At 47.7% G+C, this 10311-nt stretch overlaps 1 protein-coding gene across 1 annotated transcript in view; it reads left to right on the top strand.

The window, feature by feature from the left end:
- Positions 1-5552: 5552 nt before the first annotated feature.
- The window catches only part of phf3 (PHD finger protein 3), a 159899-nt gene continuing 155140 nt past the window's right edge, over positions 5553-10311 (top strand). The window contains exon 1 of the mRNA XM_048597075.1: positions 5553-5714. The gene's annotated coding sequence lies outside the window, so the exon portion shown is untranslated. The remainder of the gene's footprint in view (positions 5715-10311) is intronic.

Here is a 10311-nt window from a genome sequence, read left to right as displayed (position 1 = left end):
GGGGATAGAGGTGAATCTCTGGAAACTGTATAAATGCATCCACAGGTCAATCTTCTGTGTGGTACTTCTTCAGAAATGACATTAAAACATTTGGGCAACTTTATGATATCCTATGGGCAGGGGGGTGTTAATGGATTGCATCTCCCTGTACTGGTTGTACATCCTTGTGATGGACACAACATCGGATTACACATCCGTGCACATCCCTGTGATGGATGCACACACTGAATTGCACATCCCTGCACTGGTACACATACTCACACTAGATTGCACCTCCATGTACTGAGAGCGCATATTGCATTGTAGATTCTTGCAATTGATGTACACCCAGGATTGCCCCTCCCTATATGGATGTACTGGATTGTACATACCTGCAATGCGTGCACATACTGAATTGCGGACTGTTGCAATGGGCACACACACTGTCAGCATCTCTCTGCTCTGGGTACACATACACACACAGGAGAATGCCTTCCTCTACTGGGTGCACTGTATTGAATCTCACTGTACTAGGTGCCCACACATCGGACTGAATGCCCTGCACAGGTTGCATGCAAAATGGATCGCACCTCTCCACAATAGTGCACATTGACTGGATTGAATCTCCTGGCCCTGGGTGCACACATGCACAACAGATTGCCCTTCTTGCACCAGGGACACACACACAGTGGTTTGTATCTCACCGCATTAGGTGCACATACACTAGATTGCCACTCCCCTCATGTGATGCATAGACAGTATTGTCCCTCTTACACTAGATTCACAGACCGATTGGAGATAGCAAGAACTGCAGATGCTGAAGTCAGAGACAACACAGTGTGGAGCTGGAGGAACACAGTGGGCCAGGCAGTATCAGAAATGGGGAGGGGGAAGGGAGCTGGTAAATAAATAGAGAGGAGGGTTGGGCATGGGGAAAGGTAGGTGGGATGGTGATAGGTGAATGCAGATAGGGAGTAGTAGGGATTGGTCAGTGGGATGGGTGGGGTGGAAAGGTGGGAGAGAAGATGGACAGGTTGTGTCAGGTCAAGGAGGTGGGAAGAAGGATGTGTGGGGCTGAGGAAAAGTAGGTGAAATGGTAATAGGTTGGATGCAGATAGAGGGTAGTGGGGATTGGTCGGTGGGAAGGGTAGGGCAGATAGGTGGGGAAGAAGTTGGACAGGTTTGTGTTGGGTCAAGGAGGCGGAACGGAGGATGGGTAGGGCTGGGGAAAGGTAGATGGGGTGGTTGAAGAAGGGTCCTGACCCGAAATGTCAATTTTCCTGCTCCTCTGATACTGCCTGTTCTGCTCCTCTGATGCTGCTTGTCTTCTAGCTCCACAATGTGTTATCTCTGACTCCAGCATCGGCAGTTCTTACTATCTCTATAGGTAGGGTGGTGATAGGTTGGATGCAGGTAGGGACTAGTGGGGATTGGTCAGCGGGAAAGGTAGGACGGATAGGTGGGGGAGAAGATGGACAGGTTATGTCAGGTCAAGGAGGCAGGGATGAAAGGGAGGGTTGGACATGGGATAAAGCTGGGGTTGGGGAGATTTTAAAACCGGTGAAGTCTATGTTTAGGCCATCGGGCTGTAGGCTCCCGAGGCGGAGTATGAGGTGTTGCTTCTCCAGTTTGCGTGTGGTGTCATTGTGGCTACCTGGACTACACCTCCTCTCACCCACCCTCCTGCAAGAATGCAATCCCTTGCTCCTAATCCCTCTGCCTCATCTGCTCCCAAGATGGAACGTTCCGTTCCCAGACATTCCAGATGCTCTCCTATTTCAAGGACCACAACTTCACCCCACTCTGGTGATCAAAAAATGCCCTCAACTGCATCTCTTGCATTTTCCACACTTCTACCCTCAAACACCCTAGCCCCAACAAAAGTAAAGACATTTATTTGTCCTGACAAACCACCCCACCAACCTCTGCATCCAGCGTATCCTTCTCTGCCACCTACAATCCAACCCCATGACTGAAGATATATTTCCCTCCCCACCCCTATTTTCCTATTGTAGGGACCGCTGACTCTGCGACACCCTCATCCGATCCATACTCTCTACTAACCCCACCATACCCGAAACCTTTCCTTGCAACCACAGGAAGTGCTACAGCTAACCCTACACCTCCCTCCTCACCTCCATCCAAGGTCCAAAGCAAACCTTTCATATTCAACAGGGGATTCACCTGTAATCCTCCAACTTGGTCTACTGTATCCGTTGCTCCCGATGTGGCCCCTTGTACATCGGTGAGACCAAGCGTAGACTCGGGGACCATTTCATAAAGCATCTGCACTCTGTACGCAACAATTGACAACATCATCCGGTCGCAAACCATTTTAAGTCCCCCTCACACTCCCTGGGTGACATGTCCATCCTGGGTTTCGTCCAGTGCCACAATGACACCACTCGCAAATTGGAGGAGCAACACCTCATATTCTGCTCGGGAGCCTACAGCTCAATGGCCTAAACGTAGAATTCACCAGTTTTAAAATTTCTCCACCTCTGGCCTCATCCCATGTCCAAATTTCCCTCTCATCCCCATCTCCTTGACCTGACACAACCTGTCCACCTTCTTCCCTACCTATTGACTCCATCCATCCCACTGATCAATCCCCACTACTCCCTACCTGCTCCAACCTGTTACCATCCCACCTACCCTTCCCCAGCCCCACCCCTCCTCTCTCTATTTATTTACCAGCTCCCTTCCCCCTCCCCATTTCTGAAGAAGGGTCCTGACCTGAAACATTAACGTTCCTGCTCTTCCGATGCTGCCTAGTCTGCTGCGTTTTTCCAGCCCCATGCTGTGTTCTTGCACAGACCGATTGAAGTGCCCCTCTTGCACCGGGTGAAGAAAAATATAGATCCTCTTGCACCGGGTATACACACACACACACACACACATACACAGAGCATTTGCCTTCTTGCACTGGGTGTACACCCACACAACCACACACGGAACTGGGTGCACACATACTCACACAGGATTGCCCCTCTTCCATTGGGTGCATACACAGATAGCTCCTCTTGCACATGGTGCACACACTCACAGAGCCTGGTTGCATGCAAACACATAGGATTGTCCCTCCTGCATTTAGTTCGCATGTACATGTGCACACATAGACACCGCATGCACACAGAAACACAGGATTGCCCCTCTCGCTCTTGCACTCTGATACACAGATTGGCCTTCTGACTAGTAGGTGCAAACACACACACACACAGAATTGCTCCCTTGCATTCATGTTACACTCACTGGAATGCCCCTTTTGCACTGGGTGCATGTGTGTGTGTGAGTTGCAGACACAGCATTTACCCTTTTGAACTGGGTGCCCACACAAAATTATCCTTTTTGCAGTGGGTGCATACATATACACACTCACAGGATTTATTTTCTTGCACTGGGTACAGACACATACACACTGCGTGACATAGGCGCACAGGACTGCCCCTTGTTTACTGGGGTCACACATGCAGAATTGCCCCTCTTGCACTGGGTGACACAAACGCACAGGATTGCCCTTGTGCATTTGTTGCATACACATTGGATTGGATTTCCTCTATTTCACTGGGTGCACTCTTACACAGCATACGGGATTGCCCCTATTTTCTAAAAACGAAAGAACTGCAGATGCTGTAAATCAGGAACAAAAGCATAAGTTGCTGGAAAAGCTCAGCAGGTTGGCAGAATCTGTGAAGAAAAAAAATCAGAGTGAACGTTTCAGGTCCAGTGGCCCTTTCTCAGAACTGATGGTAGCTGGGAAAATGTTGGTTTATATGCAGAAAACAGGGAGGGGTGTGGGGTAGTACCTGAATTTCATCATATTTGAACATGGAAGGAGAAAGCATGATTCACAATGGGGAGAAACCATACATCATCTGTTTTTGCGCCTATTGTACTGGATGCACACACACAAGGTTGCCCCTCTTTCACTGGGTGCACATATACAGGATTGTCCCTTTCGACGGGAATGCACATACACACACAAAGGATTGCACTATTGCAGTAGGTGGACACAGGGACACACACACACACACACACAGAGGATTATTTACCCTCTTGCACTAGGCACACCCACACAAGACCGCCCCTTTGCACTAGGTGCACACAAACACACAGGATTGACCCTCTTGCACTCGGTGTGAAAACACACAGACTGGGTGACCGCTTTGCAGAACATCTACGTTCTGCTCACAAAAAAGACCCCAAGCTACCTGTTGCCTGCCACTTTAACACACCACCCTGTTCCCTGGCCACCATCTCTGCCTCTGGCTTGCTGCAGTGTTTCAGCAAAGCTCAACGCAAGCTAGAAGAACTACACCTCATTTTCTGCTTGGGGACCTTGCAGTCCTCTGGACTCCATATTAAGTTCAATAATTTTAGGGCCTAAACTCTCCCATGTCCTAGCCCCCTACCCCACACACCAGGCCTTGTCATCACATAGCCTGCCACTACACTCTACGAATTGTTAGTTGCTAACAGTCCACATTAACAACTATTCACCCTCCCAGCCGGATCATTATAAACTCCTTTGTCTGTCCAAATGTTCTTCCCCCTCTTCGGGCTCTATCCTATCGTTCACTCCCTACCACAGCCCCCTCCCCAATTTCTGCATATAAACCGTCATTTTCCCAGCTACCATCAGTTCTGAGGAAGGGTCATTGTACTTGAAACATTAACTCTGATTTTTTTCTTCACAGCTGCTGCCAGACCTGCTGACCTTTTCCAGCAACTTCTGTTTTTGTCCCCATTGTACTGGACGTGCACACACAAGATTGCCACTCTTTCACTGGGTGCACATGTACAGGATTGTCTCTTTCAATGGGGGTGCACATACGCACACAAAGGATTGCACTATTGTAGTAGGTGGATATACACACACACACACACACAGAGGATTATTTACCCTCATGCACTAGAACACCCACACAGGACCACCCCTTTGCACTAGGTGCACATGTACACAGGACTGCCCCTCTTGCACTGGGTATGAACACACAGGAGTGCCCCTCACCATAGTGGGCATACATACACACAAGAGATAACAAGGTGTAGAGCTGGATGAACACAGCAGGCCAAGCAGTATCATAGGAGCAGGAAGGCTGACGTTTCGGGCCTAGACCCTTCTTCAGTTTTTAGACCCTTCTTAAGCCCGGAACGTCAGCCTTCCTACTCCTCTAATGCTGCTTGGCCTGCTGTGTTCATCCAGCTCTACACCTTGTTATCTCAGATTCTCCAGCATCTGCAGTTCCTGCTATCTCTGATACATACACACAATATTACCCTTACTGTACTGATGGTGTGCACACACACAGATTGTCCTTTTTGCACAAGGTGCGTGCACACACGAGACTAGCCCTCTTGCACTGCGCGCGGGCGCGCGCGCGCGCACGCACGCACACACACACACACACACACAGAGACAGACAGAGCCCACATATAACCAAAAATGAGTACACACTAGTTATACACACTTGGTATTACGCTCATACAGTACAGAATATATATACAGACACAGGACAAACTGATTTGGCCACCCCACCCCCAGCGCGAGCCCATCTTGTCCACGTGACTGCGGGAGACGGTTTGTTTTCCCCTCCCCCTCTCCAATGGCGGTGCTAGTGATGATGGCGATGGGGATCAGGAGAAACGGCCGGGCCTGGCTCCGTGCGGGCCGAGGGAGAGGCTAGAACCGTGCTGTACGACAGACAGACTCAGTCCGGCGAAGGAGCATCTCAGTAAGCAGCCGTCCTTCTTACAGCGTGGGGAGAATCAGAGCGGCTCTCTCCTGTTAGGCCGCCCTCCGTCACCACCCCCCTTTCCTCCCCATCTCAAAAACCAGGGTCATCGCTGAGCCGCGCCGTAGGCCCTACCGCTTCCCGCTCGCCGCAGCCACCCAGGCCCAGCAGTAGGCCTCGGGCCCCAGATCAGGCCGCGCCGCTTGCATGTGGGGTGGTCGGTGAGGCATGCAGGAAAGGAAAGGCCCCGGGCCCTCCCTGCACCGAGGACAGTCCCAGTGACCCTGGAGAGGACGATGAGGGGGACTGAAGGCAGAGGAGTGGGCCTGGTGTAAGTGAGTGGAGGACCAAGGTGTCTGGGGTACGGGAAGAGGAAGGAGGGGCTCGGGGCGAGTGAAGAAGGGACTTGGGATACTGGAAAGGGTCTGAGAGAGAGGAGAGGGTCTGGTATCCGGGGGAGAAAGAGATTCTGGGTGTAGGGAGACGGGGACAGGGTTATGACTAGCATATAAAAAGGTGATCAGTGGGTCTGACATAGGTGCTTATAGTGGGTGTCTGGGAGTCAGGTGGCTGATAATAAGAGTCTTGCGATCGCGTTGGGGTGACTGCTAAGGTCTGGGTCCTGGGGCAGGGCAGGAGTTCGAGGAGGGGATCTAGGGTCAGATCAGGATTCTGAGTCTAAGGCAGCATTGTTAGGAAGGGCTTAGGGGCATATGTGGGTTTAGGAGCTGTTTAGGGTTTGGAGAATAGTTATGAGGTGATTTTGGGCTAGGGGTTGTGGAAGGAGGAGTTCTGAGGCAGAAAATTGAGGTTGTAAAGGTGTCTGGGTGGTCTAAAGGGCTGAGGAGTGTTAGAAGTAGGAGTGGGGTTGAGTATAGGTGTAGGAAGAAGTAATTCTGCAGTGAATGATGATAATGGTGGACTGTTTATGCATTGTTTGCACATGAACAGGACCTGTTCAAGCGTTACCTTGCTTACAAACTTCATCCTTAAGTTTGTTAACCTGCTTGTTTATGGTGAGCTTTTATTTTGAGAACAGTGGGTGTGATGGGTGATCAGTTGCATCAATTTGTACAATTTCTTGGCGTTTATGACCTCGATTTTTTTTGCTCAAGGTATTGTTAGGAAGGCAATGATATTGGATACCTTTTCACTTAACTGAGTAATTAATAAAAATGGTATGTTTACCAGAAGGAATTCTGCAGTTGTAAAGCTCTTTTGGGTTTACAAGTTGTTGCTGCCTTAAAGAGGCAGCTATTTGTGGTACATGTATTCAGGTTTTCCTGTAGGTGTTTCTTTCAGTAATAGTTATGCTACTTTACAAATGTCTCAATTTTTTGCCAGCAGGTTCTACTTGCTGGCTGTCAGGTATCTCCATTCCTGCTTGTGACATATTCATATCTATTGTTGTTTTTCATGTTTCATGGCATTGTAAAAACAGAACTGTAACAATCGTAACCATGCTGTCTAGTCTGGTTTTCATCCAGGCCTGCTGGTTTGTTGGCTGCAGTTTTCAATTTTATTGTGTATGTATGTGGAGGAAGAGCACGATTTTAAGTTTATGTAAACATAGTTCTTGCATATGCAGGCAGATAAACTAATAAACAGTTATTGGGGAAGAGGGATTAAATTGGTTTAGTGTTAGGCACAGAGTACTTTGTCAACAATGGGCATTAAAGATGTGTTTAATACTTGAGTTCTGATAGGGTAAATGATGAAGTTGTCAAATTAAGTTCTTTTGACTGAGTGAGCTGAGAGCTTCAGAGAAATTTTAGTTAAAGTTTGGAGTGGTAAAGGCAGTGACAGTTACATAATATTGCAAGAGTTGACTTGTTTCAAACAGGGCATATAGAATTATGGAAGGACAGTAGGACTTTAACTTATTATAATGAGGAGTGAGCGCAAACGTGGTGGGCTGATTGGCCTTGCATGTTTGTAAACACATTTGCTCATATGGAGAGAATTTTTTTTTTAGGTTTTGCTTGCAAGGCTGCATGTTCTGGTGCCTTTGACTCAGTGATTGCAAGGGTAATATGTTGAACTGGGTAGTGTGCAGGTAAAACAAATTTTAAGGTTGTTCATTTTATCAAAAGTTTTTGTTCGAAAATCAAATGGCAAGAAATGGGGATTTAAATCTATTGAACCAATAAGAGGTACATCAGAGGAAATACCTAGTTGTGTTAACGTCTGATAGGACGTTAAGTATTTTCTTTGCCATGAGACACTTTTCCACCCTTCTCACTGAAACCAGCTTCCTCTTTGGTACAATGTTGGGACTGGAGCGGCACGGTTATGACTGTGGATAGCATGCAGTTGTTTACTCTTCAAAAACAACATTTTTGCTGCAGGAAGTCTTGGTATGACAATACTTTGAAAATATTAGGCAAAACAGGTAACATCAATGTACAATTCTGTTATTGCACATCAGGTAAATTTGGGATATTTGCATAGAATTTATTCAAAATGAATGAATGGCTTGTTATGTTATTTGACTTTTAAAGGAATCTTTGATTCATATTTTAAAGCCCACACTTACTTTGTCACATGACACTTCATGTCCTTGATGTACTTGATGTCCATTAAGCGGTTAAGGAGGGGAATAAATAGCAAGACAGAGGTCAATGCATGTTCAAACTTATGTATAAACATGGGAAAATTGACAACAGTAGAGAGCTGCAGCTTTGAATTACTCCCAGTTACATAACAGTTTGGGAGATCTTGTGGCACAGTGGTTAGAATCCTTACCTCTGGGCTGGGTTCTCCGGGTTTGGGTCCCACATCAGGAAATGGCATGAAAAATGCATATGTTATGTGGCCTGTAGGTTGATAGTCAACTAGTAAATCCTTATCAATACACTTGATGGCAGGCAGTAAGATGAATTGAGTTTCCTGGTTGGCCATCTGCAAAAGACAAATAGAACATAGGACCCATTCCTGTGCTGTACTGTTCTTCGGCCCATAGCTGAACGTGATGCCAAACTAAATTAATCCCTTCTGCCTGCCGTCGATCCACACCCCTCCATTTCTTGCATATTTATGTGCTTATCTAAAAGTCCCTTAAACGCCCCTATTGTATCTGCTCCACCACCACCCCTGGCAGCATGTTCCAGACTCCTACCACTCTAATTTAAAAAAAAATGCCCCTCACATCTCCTTTGAACTTGCCTGCTCTCGCCTTAAATGCATCCTCCCTAGTATTAAACGTTTCAACTCTGGGAAGAGATTCAGACTGTCAGCCCTATCTATGCATCTCATAATTCTATAGACTTCCATCAAGTCTCCTTGCAGCCTCCGCTGCTCCAAAGAAAACAACTAGACTTTTCTTAGCCTCTCCTTATCACTCATACCCTCTAATTCAGGCAGCATCCTGGTAAACCTCTTCTGCACCCTCTCCAAAGCCTCTGCATCCTCCTTGTAATGTGGAGACCGGAATTGAACTCTGTACTCTTAGATATGGCCTAACCAAAGTCGTATAAAGCTTCAGCCTGACATGCTGACTCTTGTACTCAATTCCTCGTCCAATAAAGTCAAGCATGCTGTATGCCTTCTTTATCACCCGATCTACTTGTGTGGCCACTTTTGGGGAGCTATGGACTTGAACCCCAAGATCCCTCTGTACATCAATGCTGTTCAGGGTCCTGCCATTAATTGTATACTTTTCCTTAACATTTGATCTCCCAAACTGCAACACCTCACACTTACCCAGATTAAACTCCATTTGCCATTTCTCCACGCATATACGCAACTGATCTATGTCCTGCTATATCTTTTGACAACCTTCTACACTATCCATGGCCTGGCCGATGCATTGTTTCTGCCTGCTCCTACCCAACTGAACTCATCGCCGCTTACCTTGACTGTCTCATGCCCCCCAGTCCAGGAGCTCCCCACCTAAGTCAGGAACACCACCCACGCCCCCACCTCCTCCAAAACTTTCAATTCCCTGGCCCTCCACCTCACTTTCACCATGGACATCCAGTCCTTGTACACTTGTATCCCCCATGCAGATGACCTAAAAGCCCTCCACTTTTTCCTCTCCCGCAGGTCCAGCCAGTTCCCCAATACCGACACCCTCATCCGCTTAACAGAATTTGTCCTTATCCTCAACAACCTCTCCTTTAACTCCTCCCACTTCCTACAAACTAAGAGGGTGGCCATGGGCACCTGCATGGGTCCAAGCTATGCCTGCCTCTTCATTGGATATGTGGAACAGTCCCTTTTCCGCTATTAGACTGGCACCATCCACCACCTTCTCTTCTGTTACATTGATGACTGTAATGGCGCTGCCTTGTGCTCCCATGAGGAGCTTGAACAGTTCATCAACTTTGCTAACACCTTTCACCCCAACCTCAAATTCACCTGGACCATCCCTGATACTTCCCTCCCCTTCCTGGACCTCTACGTCTCCATCACTGGAAACTGCCTCAATACTGACATCTATTTCAAGCCCACCGACTCCTATGGCTATCTGGACTACACCTCCTCTGTCCCACCCTCCTGCTAGAATGTGATACCTTACTCCCAATTCGTACGCCTCTGCCGCATCCGCTCCTAAGCTGGAGCGTTCCACTCCCGGACATCTCAATGTTTTCATTTC

This window comes from Rhincodon typus, chromosome 5 (assembly GCF_021869965.1).
Source record: "Rhincodon typus isolate 14 chromosome 5, sRhiTyp1.1, whole genome shotgun sequence".
Classification (NCBI taxonomy): domain Eukaryota; kingdom Metazoa; phylum Chordata; class Chondrichthyes; order Orectolobiformes; family Rhincodontidae; genus Rhincodon; species Rhincodon typus.
Note: the sequence above shows the minus strand (reverse complement) of the source record. Positions and strands in the feature narration are given on the sequence as shown.